Source organism: Peromyscus eremicus, chromosome 18, assembly GCF_949786415.1.
Source record: "Peromyscus eremicus chromosome 18, PerEre_H2_v1, whole genome shotgun sequence".
Taxonomy (NCBI): Eukaryota; Metazoa; Chordata; class Mammalia; order Rodentia; family Cricetidae; genus Peromyscus; species Peromyscus eremicus.
Genome location: NC_081434.1, coordinates 45,787,235 through 45,807,984, shown reverse-complemented (window position 1 = coordinate 45,807,984; position 20,750 = coordinate 45,787,235). Strand labels below are relative to the sequence as shown.

Genomic DNA, 20,750 nt, shown 5'->3' with positions numbered 1-20,750 from the left:
CTTACCTGAGATTATCCACCAGCAGGTTGCCTCCTGGCGGGCCGACACCCTGAACCTCAATTGTCACCTGCTGCCCCTTGACATGACTACTGGCATAGAACCTCTTAATGAAGACAGGAATTAGTACTAGGAATGGGGTATCTCCCTGACAGACCAGACCATGTGATTTTGGGAGGATTGTGGTGGCATTTGGACTTAGGGCTGAAAAAGCTGTATGGTTCTCAGAGCTCAGTAGGCTACTGTGTGGGAGCTTGAAAAAATAAGCATTTTGAGAGTAGTGCATCCATGTTCAGTTTAAAAGTTAGCCATAGATCTTGTTCAGTAAATCCCCTAAGTCAACACCTTATCAATCAGGAATATGCAGTATTGTTAGTGGTAGTGGTTGTCATTGCCCGAAGTGTTCTGCTATCTCTGGATAGATTCCATTATGCTGATAGAAAAGAGGGCCATTAAAACGTCTACTGGGGCCAGCCAGATGGTTCAGTGGGTAAAGGCACTTGCTGCCAAGCTTAATGACCTGCGTTCTATCACTGGTCCTGCATGGCAGAAGGGGGCTACTGACTCCTGTGAACTGTCTCTGTCCTCCACGCAGGTGCACGGTGACACACACATGTGGTGGTATTTTGTTTGTGCTCTAACAAATATATCTTACCTGCAGATCAGAGGGCAGAGCTAGCCACTAGTCAACCATAGAGGCCAGGTAGTGGTGGCACTTTAATCCCAGCACTTGGGAAGAGGAAATGGGAAGTGATATGGCTGGGTAGAGAGAGGAAGTGATAAGGGAGGAGACAGGAGCTTGATCCTTTCAATCTGAGGATTCCTAGAGGTAAGAAGTCTTTCTAGTGGCTGGCTGCTCTGATTCTCTTAGCACTTAGGCTAAGGCAGGAGGATTGCCATGAGTTTCTGGCCAGCTTGAACCTGCCAGGAGCAAACAAATCCATTAAACAAACAAGAAACAAAACAAAAACCGATACTGCCACCACAATAAATCCCTCCAAACCAAAAATTACTCATGCAGCCCTAGACAAGCTATGGGCTGTGGTGGTGCTGAGTTTCATCGCTGTGCCCACTCTCCCTTTCCATCCTTGGCTACACAGCAAGTTCAGCTAGCCGAAGATACGCGAGTCCTTGTTGAAAAAAGTAAAGGGGGCAGACAGAGAGCTCTCAATTATACTGACACACGTCTGAGAGATGAAGGAGAAGCGGGAAAAGACCTCAGGATTCAAATAAGGAAACGGGACGCTGTGTTATTATATTTTAGCATAAAAGACGGACCCCAGCGGCAGCTGTCTCTGTTCTATCGGGTCCCCAGCCAAGACATGAGAGCCCCTTAGCTGGAGAGCCCAGGCCAACCTTTTGGGGGGATGGAGCCCGGCAGGCTGTGTTGGTGGCTTACGGCTTCCACATCTCAGAGGATCAAGGAACAGGGTGCAGGACAGAAATGAGATCAAACTAAAATCCCTGAATGCTTGTCCCAGTGACCCCTGATAGCCAGGCCCCCAAAGTCCCCAAACAGTGATGTCAGCTGCAGTGTTAGACCAGTTGTCTAACCACTAGCCTTAGGGGTTTTCAGAGGCAAACCATGAACACTTTTTAGAAATGCATCTGGGGCTGCAGAGGGAACTCAATGGTGAAGAGCACTGGCTGCTCTCCCAGAGGACCCAGGTTTGATTCCCAGCACACCTGCACCCAGATCACAACCATCTGAAACCACAGTCCCAGGGGAGTCCGATGCCCTCTTCTGGCCTCCAAAGATGTTGCACACATGTGGTACACAGACATACATGTTGACAAAACACCCATACACAGAAAATACAAATAAATACATCTTTTAAAAAGGTGTTCAAGGTTCCTCTTGCACTCGGCGTGACTACTGAATGTCTTATCAGTCTGACTGCTGGGTCAGCTAGACTGATGAATCCTCTCTGTTTCCTGTCTCCTTCTTCATTATTTTTAAGTACCGTCGATATATCTGGGCAACAATGTTCTATCAGATCGCTATGGTTCTGCTCTGCTATGACTGCTTGTCTGGATTTCATTCTATGAATTTCCCTGAACGTCTCCCCCTATCTTTCAGTTATTTCTGATAAGTTTTTTGCTCGCCGATAAGCCTCTCCGCTGATGCAACAATCCAAATCAGACCAGATCAGACCCAATTAGAAAAAGCCCCGGTTTAATGGGTAAAGCATTCCTGGGTGATTCTCCAGCTCTGCAGAGAGGAGCTGGGGATGAGACACTGGAAAACCACAAGTCTGTTTTCTGGGATGCAGCTTAAATGCCCTGTGGGAGTGGTCTTGAGCCTTTCTGGGGGAGGAGCTGTGTTTGGCAGGCTTTGAAGGGGCAGGTTTGGAGAAAGAGATGGGGGATGGGAATTGAGGTGGATCTTCCACCAGAACATTCCAGACTCTTTGGGTATAGGATGCCAGCGTGCCAGAGGCTGAGGTGGATTTCCTACTCAAACAATTGTGTGTGTGTGTGTGTGTGTGTGTGTGTGTGTGTGTGTGTGTGTGTTTCCTTCTTCCAAGATTCTTTCCTAGTTTTCTTTCTTTTTTGGTTTCTTGAGACAGGGTTTCCCTGTGTAGCCCTGGCTGTCCTGGAACTTGCTTTGTAGACCAGGCTGGCCTCAAACTCAGAGATCCTCCCAAGTGCTAGAATTAAAGGCATGGGCCACCACTGCTTAACCTCTCAAGATTCTTAAAATCTAGTACTTGACATATTTTTACTCTCTGCATCCTTTACATTCCTACTTCCTGTGCTAAGAAGTTTTGTTCTCAGAACCCCACAGTACCCTGCGGCCCTGAGAGGCTTTGGGAACACTGCTTCCTCACTCACTAATTCCTGTTTTCACTTGTGTCTGCTCCACTGCTTTAACCAATAGTATCAACTTTTATGTTTAGACCAACATTCCCACTTGGTTCTGCATTTTTTTTTTTATATTGGTAATTTAGTCTCTTGTCTAAATAGAGGTCTTTGTTGTGCCTCCTTGAATGTCCTCCTCCATCTAATCTCACAAGTTTGCTCTGAATAGTATGATTAGTTGTTTTGTTTTTGTTTTTCCTCTTCTTTTAAGGTAATTTTACTCTGTGTAGATGTAACCAACCATCTTATTAAATAAGAAACACAGAACCAATGCAAAGAAGAAAGCCAAGAGGTCAGAGCTAAGAGCTAAAACCTTACCCTTCCTCTTGCGGTGGTCCTACCTCTCTGAACCAGAGCTACCCCTGTGTTAAAGTCTTTATATAGAATTTCTGTTCTGCCTTCTCATTGGTTGTAAACCCAACCACATGACCGCCTCATCACAGACTGTCTGTATAGACCTCCAGGTTTTCTATGATTGGCATTGAGATTAAAGTCATGTGTGTCCAATACTGGCTGTATCCCTGAACACACAGAGACTTACCTAGCTCTGCCTACCAAGTTCTGGGATTACAAGTGTACGCCACCACTGCCCTGCTTTCCTATGGCTTGCTAATAGCTCTGACCCCCGGGCAACTTTATTTATTAACATACAAATAACATTTTAATACAAATAAAATATCACCATAACTCTGTGTTGTGTTCCTCAATTATTTCATTTGGTCCAAGTTCATAGGCCCTGGATGTTATCTATTATGCTACCTACAAAAGGGCTGAAGGTTCCTATCATGGCTGCCGTGCCCCAGCATCCTGGTTACAACATGGCCGTGTTGCTTCCGTCAGTGAGAGTGCCCAGCATGGGTGTGTCCACCCCAGTGAGTGCTGCCTACGCCTTGACTCACATTACTTCATGCAATGTGTTTTCTTCCATGTGTTGGTAACTCAGTGCCAGTGTTGAGGGCCTCCTTGAATCTATGCTCTGTTGAGTTTCTTCATAGGATTTTGCAAACCTTTTAGAGGCAGGGGGATGTCCTTCAGAAAGGGGCTATGCAGTTGTGGTGCTCTTCTGGCTTTGCTCCTTGCTCACTGTGTGTCCTTAGGAATGTTGGCTGACCTCTCTGGACTTCTCCCTCCCTGTGTGTGTAATGGAGACCAAGGTTCTGAGTCCATTGCTGGAGGTGGAGAATTTCTGAGATGACTCATTTAAACACGAGTAGACAAGCCGGGCGGTGGTGGCGCACACCTTTAATCTCAGCACTCGGGAGGCAGAGCCAGGCGGATCTCTGTGAGTTCGAGGCCAGCCTGGGCTTCCAAGTGAGTTCCAGGAGAGGCGCAAAGCTACACAGAGAAACCCTGTCTCGAAAAACCAAAAAAAAAAAAAAAAAAAAAAAACACGAGTAGACAGCATCACCAGGAAACTGAGATCTTTTATCCCTTTCTTCAACCAAAGCAGTTTGTTTCCTGAATCTCTCTTGTGGTTCAAAACCAGGCTCTGCAAGCTCCAGGTTCTAAGGATCGCAGGCTGGGCAGTACTTCGGTTGTGAAAACGCACGTCTTTCTCAGTGTTTCTGCTTTTCTTTCACAGCTTTGCAGGACTAGCTTAGTGTTAGAGGACAGACAGAGTATGCCGGCATCAACCTCGACCTTCCAGTGGGACTCTGCCTCCAACATCTGTGTGACAGCCCGAGGAGGGGGTGTACCTATGTTGTGCTGGCCATAGTGTCTTTTAGTCATCTTCACCTGTAATCAGGCTAAGAAACAAACCTATATGGCCTGGGAAACACAAACTGGACGTTTATACCGAGAGACATTTTCAAATAATACCGTGAGACAAGTGCTGACAAAGGCTTCAGTACAAGCCCACTCTGCAGATAAATCAACCGAGTCTATTAATTGTGTTTCTCATTGCTGTGACTAAATAGCCAACAAAAGCAACTCAAGAGAACAGAGTTTATCTTGGTTCATGGTTTGATTGTTGTGGCAAAGGCATGGTGTGGGAAGACGAGATGCCGGCTACATTGGTCTGCACCAGGAAGCAGAGGGGTGCATGCTGGGTTCAGCTCTTTCTCTCATTCCCTGTCAGTCATTCTGAGATCCCTGCCGTGGGACGGTGCTGCCCGCACTCAGTGTGGGTGTTTTCTCCTCAGTCTGGAAACCCTCACCTGGGGTAAGTCTCCTAGGTAGTTCCAAATCCAGTCACCTTGACAGTGAGGATGAGCCGCCATCACATGGCTGGAGAACAGACACAGCTGTGTGTGGTCACATGACAGTGCAGTGTGGTCATGGAGGCCCTTGGGTTGGCAGCCTGGTTCCTCCACTTGCAGTGAGATCACAGGATGTCTGGGAATCTCAGGCTCTTTGTCAAATGAGAATGTTAGTGGTACCTGTTTGTTGTCCAGTCGCATAAACGATGAAGTCATAGCGCATGTGTGTGTATATATATATGTGTGTGTGTGTGTGTGTGTGTGAGAGAGAGAGAGAGAGAGAGAGAGAGAGAGAGAGAGAGAGAGAGAGAGTCTGTATGTATGTTTGTGCATGGGCATGTACCTGTGTGTGCGTGAGTGTGTGTGTGTGCATAAGTGTGTGTGCACGTTTTGTGTTAGTGTGTGTATGTATGTGCGTGTGTGCGTGTATGTGTGTGTGGGTGCATTGTGTGTGAGTGTATGTATGTGTGCACAAGCAGATGTATGTGTGCACATGTGTATGTACCTGTGTGTGTGTGTGAGAGAGAGAGAGAGAGAGAGAGAGAGAAAGAGAAAGAGAGAGAGAAGAGAGAGTCTGTATGTATGTTTGTGCATGTGCATGTACCTGTGTGTGCGTGAGTGTGTATGTGTGCATAAGTGTGTGTGCACGTTTTGTGTTAGTGTGTGTATGTATGTGCGTGTGTGCGTGTATGTGTGTGTGGATGCATTGTGTGTGAGTGTATGTATGTGTGCACAAGCAGATGTATGTGTGCACATGTGTATGTACCTGTGTGTGTGTGTGTGTGTGTGTGTGTGTGTGTGTGTGTATGTGGTGGTGCATGGGTGAGTGTGTGTATGTACCTGTGTGCATCACTCTCAACCCTATCTCTGAGACTGAGGGAGTCCTCAGCTCCTGCCCTCCCTCCTAATTCCACTTCCTCTCTCTCCTTCCATTTCCCGTTCTTGCTTTTGCTCTGATGGGCATTCAGGAGCCACAGCAGGAGATTCTCACCTTCCCCAAAGCTGTTTCCACATTCCAATCTGGGGAACTGGAGGACTTCTGCATAGTTCAGGCTTTTATAGAATCCGGAGTCAGACAGGCAGGCTCTTAAGCTTTGGGGACAACTTTGTTTCCTGACTCTCTGGATAAACTTTCCCACACTAATCACAAAAGAGTTACAAATGATGTTTGCTATAAAGAGTGCTACCTGCCGAGGGCGTTTGATATGGTCTTGGGAGGGCCTTTACAGAAGCTCTCATGCAGGTTCTATTTTCAGCACTTTAATTGTGAAGAAGAAGAAACTGGGATGCCGAGAGGCTGAGGAACTTGCTGGAGTCTCTGGCTGCTGAACTCCAGTGTCCAGAGAAGGCCCTAGAGCCATTAATGCTGACAGGACAGTTTCCCTCTGCAAGTTCCATCATCATGGCTTTGCTACACTCACTTCTTGCCTTTTAAAATTTTTTTTTTATTATTATTTTGCGTGTAGGTATTTTACCTGCATGTACGTCTCATGCACTGTGTGTAAGGGGCATGTAGTGCCTCCGGGGGCCAGAAGAAGGCATTGGATCCACTGGAGACTGGTAGTGAGTGCTGGGGATGGAACCTCCCGTCCTTTGGAAGAGCCCAAGTCCTCTAAACCACTGAGTCGTCTCTCCAGCCTTTGCCCTGTTTAGAAGGGCCCATTCTTTCCTCCCTTGCCTTTTAAGTCCCTGTTGGTTTATGAACTGCTGTGGTTTCCCGGATGGAGATCTGGAGGGCAGATGGAGGTGCAGGCGTGGTGGCTTCTCTTAGGTGAATCTGGGAATTAGCTCCAGATACTTGAGAACCTGTAGCCTTTGTTACATGCATTGCTTCCATCTAATGACTCTGTCTCAGATGGGAGAGTTTATGGTTTTGTTTTTTAAAATCCTTGAGGGTTGGAGGTGGTGGGTGGAAAATTAGGCAAAGCAGAGGGAAAGTTCTCGATTTTCTGGTCTGGTCTCATTACAGCAACTCTTTCCTTTGTCCTTAGCATTTTGGCTTCCTGTTTTTCACTTGTTAGTTAGTGGTTTTGGCCAGTCTCTGTTTATTCTGTAATTTGTGGCGGGAGCGATACTTTCTCAGAAGGGGATAATCTACACCGCATCTCATTCTGGCCACTTGTTGACCACACTCTGTCAAGGCCTTCTTTGTATAGACGCTGTTTCTTCTGGTGAACAGAGATGCCATCCAGGGAGTCCATCCATGGGGCAGGAATGGCATGGAGTCCCATTCGACAACCTGACATTTGAGACAATCCCAGCTCAAGATTTTTTTCCCTGGTGCAGGGCCACCCAAGCAGAGGTTTAACTCACAGGATCTTAGTGTAGATGAAGGGAACACATTGATTCCTGCTGTTCTCCCCAGAAGCAAGGGCAGAAACTGCCTCAAGGCGGATCCAGTCAAGGGCTGATTTCAAGCTGGCTCAGTGGGAAATGATGGTGCTTGGGCTCTCAGGAAGGGGGCGGGCTTTGGTGGACACAGATTGCATACTCAGTTCAAGCCATTGCAGGGGTTTGCTCACCCTCGAGTTTCTCTGGGACTCTCTGCCTTCTCGAGTCTCCTCATCTGCATAAAGAAGCATCATGGGACAGTGATGTTTGTCTTCCCCATCATGTCCTGAAGTTTCAGTGAGTGACTCAGTTTGTCCCTCTGGTCCCATTGTGTCACCAGTTCTCAGTGTGGCTGTGAGTGCGATTAGGTGGATTAGTGGCCTTCCGTGGCTCGGCTTAGGGCCTGGTGCTGACATTTGTCTCTTGTTACTGTTTCTCCTTGTTTTCAGGTGTCTGAACATAGCCACAGTCATACGACCTTTAACTTGCTGGCAATGACCTTTTACCACATGCCCTTTGTGTGTGTGTGTGTGCTTATGTTCATGGGTGTGCAGGTGCACACATGTGTGTGTGTGGAGGCCAGCGGCCAACCTTGTGTGTCATTCTTAGGTTGTGTGTGGTCCACCAAACTCAGGGTCCTATACTTACCCAGAAAGCACTGTACTAATGGAGCCATTACGTCATCCCTGAAACACTTGCTTTTTACATTCCTAAAAATCACTCTGCCATGTGTGAGACAATGGCTCGGTTGCCAATCATGTGTTTGCTGTGCAAGCCTAAGGACCTGCATTTGGATCCTATGTAAAAACCTGGCTGTATTAGTTCATGCCTGTAAAGCCAGCACTTTGGGGAGCAGAGACAGGTGTAGTGGGTAGCTGTTTCCCCTTTGACCTGGAAGTGCTACCCTCATTGAGGTTTCCGGTAACTGTCATGCCTATGAGGTAGGACTGAGACAGGAGCCCTTAAGACCCGAGATCCAGATGTGCGGGATCTCTTGGTTCCTGGATCCTGGATGCTGGAGGTAGATCGAGCAGAGTTTTCCAGAGAACACTGCTGGACTGCACTACCCTTTCCTGGACCCTGTAACCTATCACTTTACTTGTAAGTTACCCCACAAAATAAACCTCCCTTTTAACTACGTGGAGTTGCCTTAATACTTCCACCAATAGATGGGATACCTGGGGATTGTTGGCCACCCAGACACCTGAATCAGTGAGTCCTGTGGTCAGTGAGAGATCCTGTAAAAAAAAATGGAGAAAAGATTGGTGGAAACAGCTTTACCCTCCTAATGCATATCCATACACGTGCTGTTGAACACACGCATAAGCACACAAACACACAGAACTTGCTCACACTCACCAACATACACTCTGCACACATACCATGTACACATATGCACACCTCCCCCCACAAACCCCACACACATGTACATATATACAAGTTAAATTCTAGGATCCATGTGTGAGGGAAAACATGAGCCCTCTGTCTTTCAGAGTCTGGCTTACTTCTTTAATGTAGTAATTTCTGGTTCTACCCATTTTCCGATGAATGTTATTTTATTTTTTCTTTACAGAAGGGTAAAATTCCTGTGTGCTTATACCATATTTTCTTTATCACTTCATTTGTTGATGGCCATCTGGATAGTTCCATTTCAGCTATTGTGAATAGAATAACATGCTAGTATCTCTGTGGTAGGACATAAAGTCACTTGAGTATTGACGTATAGCTGGAAGCATAGTACCTAATCCAGAGTCATCCAGAGCCAGCCCTGCCTCTGTTGGACCCCATTGCCTATCTGGGTCACATATCTCCCAAATCTCCTGAAGATGCTGTTCACAGCTCTCAATCTTGGCTTCCTAGTTCAAGTAGTGGAAAAGAGAACGATGGACTGAGTTCAGTGGAAAAACAGTTCTCTACTTGGATTAGATGAGATCCTCAGTTCATCCTGTGGCCAGAGTGGTGGGACCATGTGGCTCCAACATAGTTATCTCAACCATGAAGGACTGGAGAGTTCTGCTTAGAAACTGAAGTCGGGCAATTGTGGTGGTTTGGATATGAACACCATAGGTTCATATATTAAGATGCTCGGTCCTCAGTTGGTAGAACTATTTGGGAAGGATTAGGAGGTGTGGCTTTGTTGGAGAAGGCGAGTCACTTGGGGGTGGGCTTTGAGGTTTCAAAACCTGCACCATTCCCAGTGTCTATCAACCCCCTGCGTGCATATGGACCAAGCTCTCCAGTGTTATGCCTGCTTACTGCCGTGCTCCCCACCATGATGGTCATGGATTCTAACTCTCTGGAACTATAAGCCCCAAACAAACTCTTCTATACTTGCCTGGATTGTGGTGTCTTATCACAGCAGGAGAACAGTAACCACCAACCATAGAACCTTCCTAAGATCCCCATATTGTCTCGGTCTGGAAAGGGTGAAGAGCACTTCAGGTGGTCTGGTCTGCCTATCTACTCCTGTGCTGGGCTTAGGGATGGGACCTTCACCAGCAGACTCAGTCCTGGAATCAATCTGCTTAGCATTGGCAGTACATCCAGTGCCCGGTGCCTGCCAGGGGGTGGGGGCTAGAAATTGGTCTGGCAGGCCGAGGCGGCAAGTGTCTATGTGTCCACCATGCTCAGCCTTCCTGATGTGTTCATGCCTTGTTGTTTGGACCCTGGTTCTAACACCCCATTACAGGGAGCCTGACTGTCCGCCTAGCACATTCTCTTCCTTCCTGCTCCCCAGGGCGCCAACCACCTGCTGACCAAATCCTGTCTAATTACAGACACACAGCTGTGAAGGCACAGATACTCTGAAGAACCCCGTCTACCTCTCCCCCAGTCCAACTAGGCCCCTTTGCATATCTGCTTTTAAACTTTCACTATGGCAATTTACAATTGCAAAATTCAGAACCATATGGGGTGTGTGTGTGTGTGTGTGTGTGTGTGTGTGTGGTGTGTGTGTGTGTGTGGTGTGTGTGTGTGTGTGGTGTGTGTGTGTGTAGCCATCTCTGAGTTTCAACAATGATCGAGTAAAAACCAGACTTGTCTTATCTATTGCTCGTAATCCCCATGCCCAATATTATTTCAAAGCATTTCAGACATGGAATCATTGTTACTATTTCGGTATGTATTTCTAAAACCTAGAACTATTGGTTTCTCATGTCAGCGTGATCCCATTATCGTCCTTAACTACATTAGCAATGATTGCTTCATACCATCAAATATTCCAGCCGGTGTTTGTACTTCCAGTTGTCTTAGAAATGGTTTAAAGACTCCTTTTTTGTTTTTCTTAAACAATTTGAGTCTGTATCCACATAAGACCTCCGTTTTGTGATTTGTTGACGGCATCTCCAGGTTTTTGTCTGTATAGCTGTTTTCCTTGTAATCTGTTTCTTTGTGAAGTCGGCTCTTTAGTTCTGCAGAGTTGCCACGGAGGGACATGACTGCGTCAGCCTGTTATTTCCAGTTAGTTTCTCCTGGCAGGCCCTCTTCAGAAGTGGTGCTGGACTCTTCCACCAGGTATATTACATGCCTGGCTGTGCTGGATAATTCTATGTCAACTTGACATGAGCTAGAGTCATCTGAGAGGAGGGAGCCTCAACTGAGAAAATGTCTCCATATGATTGGGCTGTCGGCAAGACTGTAGGGCATTTTCTTAACTAGTGATTGATGGGGAAGGGCCCAGCCAATTGTGGGTGGTGCCATCCCTGGGCTGGTGGTCCTGCATTCTATAAATAAGAAAGCAGGCTGAGCAAGCCATGGGAAGTAATCCAGTAAGAGGAACCCGTCCATGGCCTCTGCATCAGCTCCTGCCTCCAGGTTCCTGCTCTGTTTGAGTTCCTGTCTGACTTCCTTCAGTGATGGACTATGGATGTGGAAGTATAAACCAAATAAACTCTTTCCTCCCCAACTTGCTTTTGGTCATGGTGTTTCCAGGGTCTAGGAACCTTAAGACCCTGGCTGCACCTTTTTTGTAGATATAGTAGCTATTAATGATCAGTTCTGAAATTTATTAATTAATTAGGACATGGGAACTGGAGAGATAGTTCAGTGGTTAGGAATGCTTGCTACTCTTATAGAAGACTCAAATTTGTTTTTTAGCACCCATGTTGGTTGGGCAGCTCACAACTATCTGTAACTCCAGCTCCAGGGTATCTGACACCCTCTTCTGGCTTTGAGAGCACGCACATGCACAAGAACTCACACATAAAAACACAAAATAAATACTTAATTTGTGAGGGCTTATACAATGGCTGGCTCTTGGGCTGTACCCTGGTTCTAAGACAATTGTCTAAACTTTTCAATGATAATTCACCTGGCACATTCCCTCCCTCTGAGTGGCTAAGTTTGGGTTCTACAGTGTCTCCTCACTTGTGAGCAGGACTATGCCAAGGAATCTTCACCTCAGCTACTATTTGGTTACCCAGTGACAGAAACAAGCGCAATAGATGCTTGACTCTTTTCCTTTCCTCTTGAGTGTTAGGAACACAGAAGGAGTTCATTAGCATGCTTCACAGGGAGCACTAAGGATTTGCAAATGCATAGAATTAAGTATGTGATGTGTTCTGATCCATCACCCACGAGGGACTACCCTTGTCTTCATAGAGGATCACTCTTGCTCTTTGCTCAGGATTGGACCAACAGCAGAGGCATCCATTCTGTTTGGCTTTTTATACCATGAGATCTCTTACCTACAAACCAAGGGACCAGTTTGTGTGTGTGTGTGTGCGCGTGTGCATGTGCGTGTGCGTGTGCGTGTGCGTGTGTGTGTGTGTGTGTGTGTGTGTGTGTGTGTGTGTGTAATTCAGGGACAGAGTAGATGCCTACTGGGTAGCTCTTGGGATGCTGAAGACCTACTATGACTCATACCTTCCACAAGGGAAAGGAACGATGAAGTGATTTGGGGTCTTCCAGTGTTAATGTCAATCCAGAACCTGTGTCCTTCTCCAAAATATGTGGCTTTGCTTCTCTCCTGAGTATAAATGAGCATCAATGTCTATGGGGAGGTGGGAGGAGCCACGGTCACACACTTTTACTACAACGTTGAAGTGTCAGACCTCACTGTAGGAGACATGGGGTGTCCTCAGCTCCCTTACCGCGTCTTTGGTTTGTTCTGGCTGTATAGACTCAATGACCCCTTTGTGGGCTGCCCCCTATCTTTTCTCTAGGAACCCTACATTCCATCAGCTTTCTCTTTGGGTAACTGTCTTTGGGTCAGGCTCCCTGGAAGTCAGTTTGATCTTGTTACTTTTTAAAAAAGTGCCAATTCTGCTTTTGATAAGCATGTCCCACTACCCTGTGGACACTGTTTTGGAATCCTCATTCTCATCGATAGAATGAGCCCCTCTCTGTAAAGGCATCCTGTGTTGTCCGTGGTCTGTCCACTGAGCTGCTCAGTGATATGATACTATTCTGCCGGATGTTTCTTCCCACTTCAGCAAATGGGAGACCTTCCGGTTCTTCCATCAGACCAAGGTCACTAGTCAAGTGAGCACCCAGGTTGTCATAGTATATCTACGTATTTGTTAGGGGTTTATTTTGTCAGCTTGACACAAACCGGCTGGGAAAAGAACCTCAGCTGAGAAAACGGCTCCATCAGACTGGCATGTAGGCAAATGTGTCATTTTCTTGACTAGTGATTGCTGTGAGAGAGCCTAGTCAGCTGTGGGCGTTGTCAGCCCTGGGCAGGTGGTTGCATTCTAAAAAGCAGGTTGCATGAGCTCTGAGGAGCAAGCCTGTAAGTAGCATTCCTCACTGGCCTCTGCTTCGGCTTCTACTTCCTGGTTCCTGTCTTGAGTTCCTGTCCTGACTTCCTTCCCTCATGGTCGGACTGAAAGTATAAGCCAGAAGGAACCTTTTCTCCCCAGGTTGCTTTTGGTCATGGGGTTTATCCCGACGTCAGGAAGCAAACCAGGACAACTCACTTTAGCACGCTCACTTCCCCCAGCCTATTGATCTCCTTCTCTACCATCTTCCATAAAGCCCTGGCATTCCCTGTGTGAGTATGGGCCACCATTTCTCCAAGTGTCTAGGGGTCACCTTAGCAGCAACTTTGCCCTGGTCTCAGGGTCCTTGTCAGAGTGTTCAATCCTACACCAAGAGGAAGTATCCCCACATCAATAAACGCTCTCTTACCCAATGTTATTTTCTAATTTCTTTGCCCCCTGGAGCTAGCGTCCTTAGAGTTCAGTTCCATTTGGACCTTCTGGGCTCGGGCCAGCACCTGTTAGTCAGCTCCAGTGGCTCCTTTAAGCTGCTCTTTTCTTCAGTGCTTCCCTGGCTGGCATGTGTTGGGACATACCTGGTTGGGATGCCGGGGGGAAGTGAGGGCACATACATTTTCCATGTGAGAGAGCTTTTGCACACTTTCCAAGAAGCACACAGTGATTGGGCTTCGCAAGAATTATGAACATCACTGAGTTCGTAGACCAGTTGGTAGAGTGTTTGCCTAGCATGCACACGGTCCCGAGTTCGACCCCTAGCACTATAGAGGCAGTCCTAGGAGGATCAGAAGTTCAAGATTATAATCTTGGATTACATGAGATCTTGTTTTTAAAAGATTTCGGACACTCAGGAATCTGGAGGTTCACGGTTGTTTGAAGGGATTGACCCGGTTTTCATCTTGTATCTTGCGGTCTCATGCTTTCCCGATGTCCATCCTTGGCTTTGCACAGCAGATCTTGAGACTTGAAACTCTTTGTTGCTGCAGATGAGTTTTTCTGTGTGGTACTGAAGACTCTCTTGCGCTCTCACCTGTTTATAGTTGGCTGCTCATCACTCGGTCTTCTGACAAGGTTTTTTCCAAAGTGCATGCTGCTGTTCAGCATTCAGTCCTGCTGACCTCATTACGGTGACTACTTCCCCACTTCTTATTTTTTGGGTTGTCCTGATAGGTTGACCCTCCCTGCTCCTGCCTTTCTTCTCACCTATATTTTATGTTACCACTGGCAGAAGCTTAACCAGTTTCACCTCCATCTTAGGTCAGGGGCTATGTTAACTTCATGTGCCAACAGGGATGGGTTTCTCCTTGATTTGGCTGTTGGGTAGCAGCTCCAGGTTCTGTCTTAGCCTTCATTTTCTCCAAGTATTAATGTACTATCTATCCACTGTTCCAAGGGAGCAGACAGGGAAGAGATTAGAGTGAATGGGTCCCCTGGGGTGTGCTCAAGATGGCCATCTGCAGGGCAGGGTGGGAAGTACACCCCAGCCGAGAGAGGGATCAAACTGTTAACATGTTTTCCACAAAAGCCTCAGGGGGACTCTGAAGCTGGAAGGAGTTGCCCTGAGTTTGGTAACAGACCAGGCCTTTATATTCATTTACTGATAAGGACATGTTTGTCCATTCTAGCCCGCCCTCACTTACATGTCAAAATTGTAACCTCAAGTGTGATGGTGTTTGGAGATAGAGTCTTTAGAAGGTGAACATGCCCTGAGGGTGTGTCCTCGTCAATGAGGTTATAAAAGAGACCTATTAAAACTTGCTCTCTTTCCTTGAGGGGGGTCGCTAAAATAGAGAAGGTGAGTTGGGCATGATAATGCAGACCTGTAATCTCAGCTTCTTAGGAGGCTGAGGCAGGAGGATCAATAGTGGGGGGTTAGCCTGGGCTAACATATGGAAACCCTGCCTCAGAATAAAACAGACAAACAGGGGCTGGGGAGACGGCTCAGTGGTGGTGGGGGGCTTGCAGCGCAAGCCTGAGGAATGGAGTTCTGATCTCCAGAACTTACCATCAGGCAAGTGTGGTAGCCTGCTTTTGATCCCCTGGGGCTGGAGATGGGTCTCTCCAGAACAAACGGCTAGTCTAGTCAGATTGTAGGCTCTGGTTTCAAGCAAGAGATCCTGCCGCAGTGTACAAGGCAGAGATCAATTGAAGAAGACACTGGCATGTCAACCTCTTTCTTATATTCACATGCACTCACTCTCTCATGTGCGCCCACACACATGCACTCACTCTCTCATGTGTACACCACACACATTTATACATAAAAAATCCCCCCAAACAAATAAGATCAACACCAACTAACAACACACACACACACACACACACACACACACACACACACACACACACACACACACACAAGAAAACAGGCTATTACGATCCAAAGGAGGGGGGCCTTCAGCAGAATCTGACTTTGGACTTCTAGATGCTCTCCAGAACGGTGAGAAAAAAATTCTATTGTGAGCTGAGCTGTAGACGAATTTCTAAATGGTCTTATTAAATAAAAACATGGAGCCAAACATAGGGGTGAAAGCCTTAGAGATCAGGGAAATAGTGAGGGCCACCAGCCAACCTTATCTTACCAGCTCTGCAGCTTCCAAATGCAAGCTACTTCCTGTCTTACCTGCGCCTTTATTGCCTTGCTGTTCTGCCCTCTCATTGGCTCTTAGTCCAGCTACCTCACTTCCTTGTCACGGCCTGTCTGTACAGACCTCCAGGTCTCTACGGTTGGTACTGGGATTAAAGGCATGTGTCACCACGCTTAGCTCTGTTCCCTAGTATGGCCTTGAACACACAGAAAACCTGCCTGCCAAGTGATCGGATTAAGGGAGCGTGCTACCACTGCCTGACTTTTGTGTTTACTTAAAATGGATTGCTATTTCCTCTGATCTCCAGACACACTTTATTAAAGCACAAATAAAATATCACCACACCTCAGCACAAACAAAGTATCACCACACTGAGCACTTTATTATTCCTATTCCAGAACAGGTCAAGACAGTCTTTTACCATTCCATGATATTCCCAGGAAGAGGAAGTGTCCCTGAGGGAGGGGGAGTGTTAGAAGCAATTTCTGGAGAGGGCTGAAGCTTGAAGGTATCAGTTGGCACAAATCTATGCAGTAACGATGAGTAGCTGGTTGTACCGCCTGATTACGGCTGCCTGTGTCATTTGATCTGGCTAAAGGGATAGGAGGCACCGCTGTGCAGAAAGTCTCTAAAAGCGTTTGTGTGTTGTTGCTTGCCCTTCTGTGCTGATATTTTGTGTGTGCTCTAACAAATAAAGCTTGCCTGAAGATCAGAGAGCAAAGCCATACAGGCTAGGCAGTGGTGGCACACACCTTTAATCCCAGCACTTGGGATCTCAGACCTTTGCTCCCAGTACTTGGGAGGCACACAAGCCTTTAATCCCAGCATTAGGGAGGTTGAGACAGGAAGTGATATGACTGGGCGGAGAGAGGAATATAAGGCCGGAGGAGACAGGAGCTCAGTTTCTTTTAGGCTGAGGATTCGGTAGAGTTAAGAACCCTAGTGGCTGGCTGATCTGACTCCGGGTTTGTTTTTTTGTTTTGTTTTTTTGTTTTTTGTTTTTTTTTTTTGGTTTTTCGAGACAGGGTTTCTCTATGTGGCTTTGCGCCTTTCCTGGAACTCGCTTTGTAGTCCAGGCTGGCCTTGAACTCACAGAGATCCGCCTGGCTCTGCCTCCCGAGTGCTGGGATTAAAGGCATGCGCCACCACCGCCCGGCCTGACTCTGGGATTTTATTACTAAGACCAATTAGGATTCGTGCTACACCTTCCCTTGCTAGTAACATCTCTCTCATGTGTGAAGAAGCCCAGGTTAGCCCCTTGGAGGAGAGCTGCTCCGCTCATCCCAGGTGAGTCCTCAGACACGCACATATGGTATCCTGGACCATCTAGGCCCTGGCAGAGGAGCATGTGGATACCACCCAGCAGGCACACAGGACCATGGAAATGATGACTGTTCCCTGTGTTCAGCCACTAACTGCTGCTCTGCAGACATCAGTTGGTCAGCATGAACCTGGCACTTGGTCTCACCCATCTGGTCAGAATGTTTTGGCATTTGACAATTTTATTTCATGCCCTTCACCCAGGTTTTTAGATTTCTAATAAAACCAGTCAAATCTGTGTTGTTGTTCCCCCCCCCCCCAGAGCTTTCTACAAAGCACTCTTTCAATTTCCTTCTTCAGTTCAGAGAACAGATTATAAAGAGCCTTCACTGCTCATATTTGTAAAGAAAAGACCTTTACAGCTGCCAGAGTGACTGGAGAGAATGCAATTACCGCAGGGAAAAGGGCAGGGCTGTTAGGCCACCATAAATGTTTTAAAGAGGAGGGCGTTCGTTGATTATTAGCTGAGCTGAGGCTTTGGGGGGGGGGGCATGTGAGGGCCTGATGCAGCAAATTAAGTGGAAATGTTCTGAAATGACCAAACAAAAGCAAACCCTAAGCGACCACAAACCAGGCACTTCTTAGTTGTTTATCAGAAAAATATTTCCATAGTGTACAATCCTTGGCAGCAAATAGGGGTTTGATAAATGTCTGTTGAATGAACAAATGAATACATGGATGGTTGGAATATGTGCTACTGGGCTTGGAAAAACTATGTGTTTCCCTTCTGCCTGGGATTCCAGGGCTTAGAAGAGTCGAGGTGCTAGAACTGAGATGGAAGAGCTGAACTCAGGAGCTGGCAAGGTTTCTCCTTCCAGACTGGACTCATGTTGAAGTCCGAGGCCACCTCTTCCGTAGGGGCCATTTGTTCCTGTCCCATGCCTGTTTTCTTTTCTGAAATTAAAAAAGATTGGACCTTTTTTTTTATTTTTATTTTTATTTTTTATTTTTTATACAGGGTTTCTCTGTGTAGCTTTGCGCCTTTCCTGGAACTCACTTGGTAGCCCAGGCTGGGGTTGAACTCACAGAGATCGGCCTGACTCTGCCTCCCAAGTGCTGGGATTAAAGGCGTGCGCCACCACCACCCGGCTAGATTGGACCATTTTGAAAGCCTACATTTTGGAATTTGCCACGAGAGGGGAAAAAGGTGACTTGGGTAGACTTCCTTCCTTGGCTACTTGTCAGTGACTTATGTGCCATAGATAAGTTACAGTAAACTCTATGTGCCTCAGTTTCCAAATCTGTCTGAGGGAGACAAGAATACTAACTTGCAGAGTGGTTGGGAGAATTAGAAAGAGCATGTGGGAAGTGGTGGGAATGAGGGCGTTAAGTGGCTGGAAATTGTCAAGAATTTATAGCATTCCTTGTTGTAGGTTGGCACGATCCCAGTGGGCCTCATGATCCAACTAGAACTTTGACTTTCTTTGTAATCGTCAAATATTGGGGAAAGCCGGCTGGTCTCCTTCACTCTCGTGTCTTCATTTAGAATTCTGAACTGTCTCTCTCCTAAGTACTCGCCCTTCTTCCAAATGCCCACAGGGACACGCCATGTCTCAGTCTGCTAAACCCAAGTGCCTCTGACCCCACATGTTTCTCATTCCAAGTCTTTGTGTCAGTTCCAGGGCTAAGCACAAATACTGGCCTCTGTGTGTACATGTACTACTGTGATTTTTTTTAACATTTCAAGTGCCTGCTCTGGGGTTTTGGATTATCCTGTGGTTTCCTACCCATTTGCTCCACCCTTTAATTGCTCTGCCAGTGATTAGTCTGTTCTCTGCCAAGGCTGCCTCCCCTTTTCCCTAATGTCTCTGGGTCTCCCCAGAGGCCGCCCCTAATCTACTGGGCTTTCTGATGCTCTGCAAAATTGAATGGCCTCTGTTTGTCTTGCCCCTCCCCGCCATGTCCAGGGTGGTTATCTCACTTGGTCTCCCATTTCCTCTTCTTATTCTTGGCTCCTGGCCAGGCATCACACATTCATGTGAAATCCTGCCTCTTCTAGCAGAAGGGAAAGGCTGTTTCCATTCATGGAAAGCCCATTTGCCGCAAAGATGCTACACCCTCACCCTAGGCAGGGGGGGGTTCTCTTTTTCTGACATACCCAGGGCAAGGTTGGAGGGCTCTGGTCCCTATGGTTATTTGTGCTAAAGGCCAGTTAAGGCAGCAAACAGTGTGGTCTTTGTGGTGAGGGGGAGGGAAGTGGCCTACCAAATCTATGTGACCTGGAGCTGGGTCCACATTTCATTTCTCAGCCTCAGTTGTTTATTTTGTGAACCGAGAATACCCGCCTCACAGCATTACGGAAGGAGCAGGCTTAGCACATGGCCCAGAAAATGGCATCTGCTCCATAAATATTTGATTTTCTGCCCTCTTACTGGTTGCAAGGACCTCCAGGCAGGTCTGGATTTTAACAGAAAGGATTCAATAGAACGTAATGAAGGGAAGGGTGATTTGCTGAGGTGTGGGCAAGGGACAAGGAGCATTCTGGTCCCTACAACAGTCAGAGGTTTTAAGTAGCTACTGTAGGGCAAGGACAGGGTGAGCTCCCAGTGCCCCTGGGGAAATCTGGAGCCATGATCCAGGGTTTAGGGCAGAAATGCTTGCAAAGGGCTCTGGAGTTTTTAGTAAACTGAGAGCGTTTGTTCCCATCTTTCTTATAACTTATGCAAGTCCAAGGGGTTTTGTTTGTTTGTTTCAGTTGAGGTAGTTAGATGTAGGGCTGCGGCTCAGGAAAAGGAATGTAGCTAATGCTAAAATTATATTCCGTTCGAGGAGGCATATGGGTTCTAAGTACCCCCTTCCTCTCCTTTTCTGCCTAGGTCATTTATAGATTGAGCCCAAAAGCAGGCCAGGGGATAAAGAGGACCTGAGTGGTGTCATTGAAAGGTGCTCCAAAGGGCAGAGAAAGCCGGGAAATGGACCTGAAGGAGCGGAGAATCATTCTGTCAGGGGCTTCAGTAGGCAATCAGTTTTCAAGAGGCCCTAAGCCTCAGTTTCCTGCCAGATGGGCACCAAACTCACCTGCCTGTCTGCACGGGGCTGATGGAAAGATCCAGAGACAGGGCTGTGACCCCTTGCTTTTCAGGGAACCCCCCCTGTTCGTTTGGACTGTGCCACTTGGTTCGCCAGCAACCAGGTAAGTTACAAGGCAGAAAATCCAGGAGACCAAACTAGCAGTTCAGGACAAGAAGTGCGTCTTTCCCAGTGACTCAGCTGAGCAGCAGGTGATATGGATTTACAAGACACCCCCATGGCTGGGCATGGTTGCACATGCCCCGCGGACCTAGTCACTTCCGCCTAGCCATTTCCCGGTCAAAATGTCTCACGTGACCAGGACCCCATGGCTTTGTGTGGTTGCGTAAAGCGCGCAGCGCAACCATGTGACCTACGCACATGCGTGGAATAGCCATATGGGCCTGTGTGCGCAGGCGTGGCCCAGCCTTTATAAGCCGGCACCATATTCCCGACTCCATCTTTATTCACGTGTGTTTTCCATAGGCTTGTGCACATCCGTCTCTCTCTCTCTCTTATCTTAATAAAACTCTTGTTAGTGGATTCTGTTGTATTTTGTGACATTTCCTCGCAGGGTAAAAGCACCGCTAAAAAACTAACAGCAAGTTTCTCACCCTCAGCTGCTATCATACTTTGCGTTTGCCCAAAAGCAAACCTGAGAAACTTTTGAGTGCATGAAGGCCATCTGGGGCTGGCGGGGCGGGGGGACCACTCTCAAGTTGGAG

At 47.2% G+C, this 20,750-nt stretch overlaps 1 long non-coding RNA gene across 1 annotated transcript; it reads right to left on the bottom strand.

Moving 5' to 3' along the window:
* Positions 1–17,591: 17,591 nt before the first annotated feature.
* LOC131895186 (uncharacterized) lies at positions 17,592–20,045 on the bottom strand. The gene is made up of 2 exons (XR_009375118.1): positions 19,935–20,045; positions 17,592–17,910 (listed from the first exon to the last, which is right to left on the bottom strand). It is a non-coding gene; the product is annotated as an uncharacterized LOC131895186 (long non-coding RNA).
* Positions 20,046–20,750: the final 705 nt, after the last annotated feature.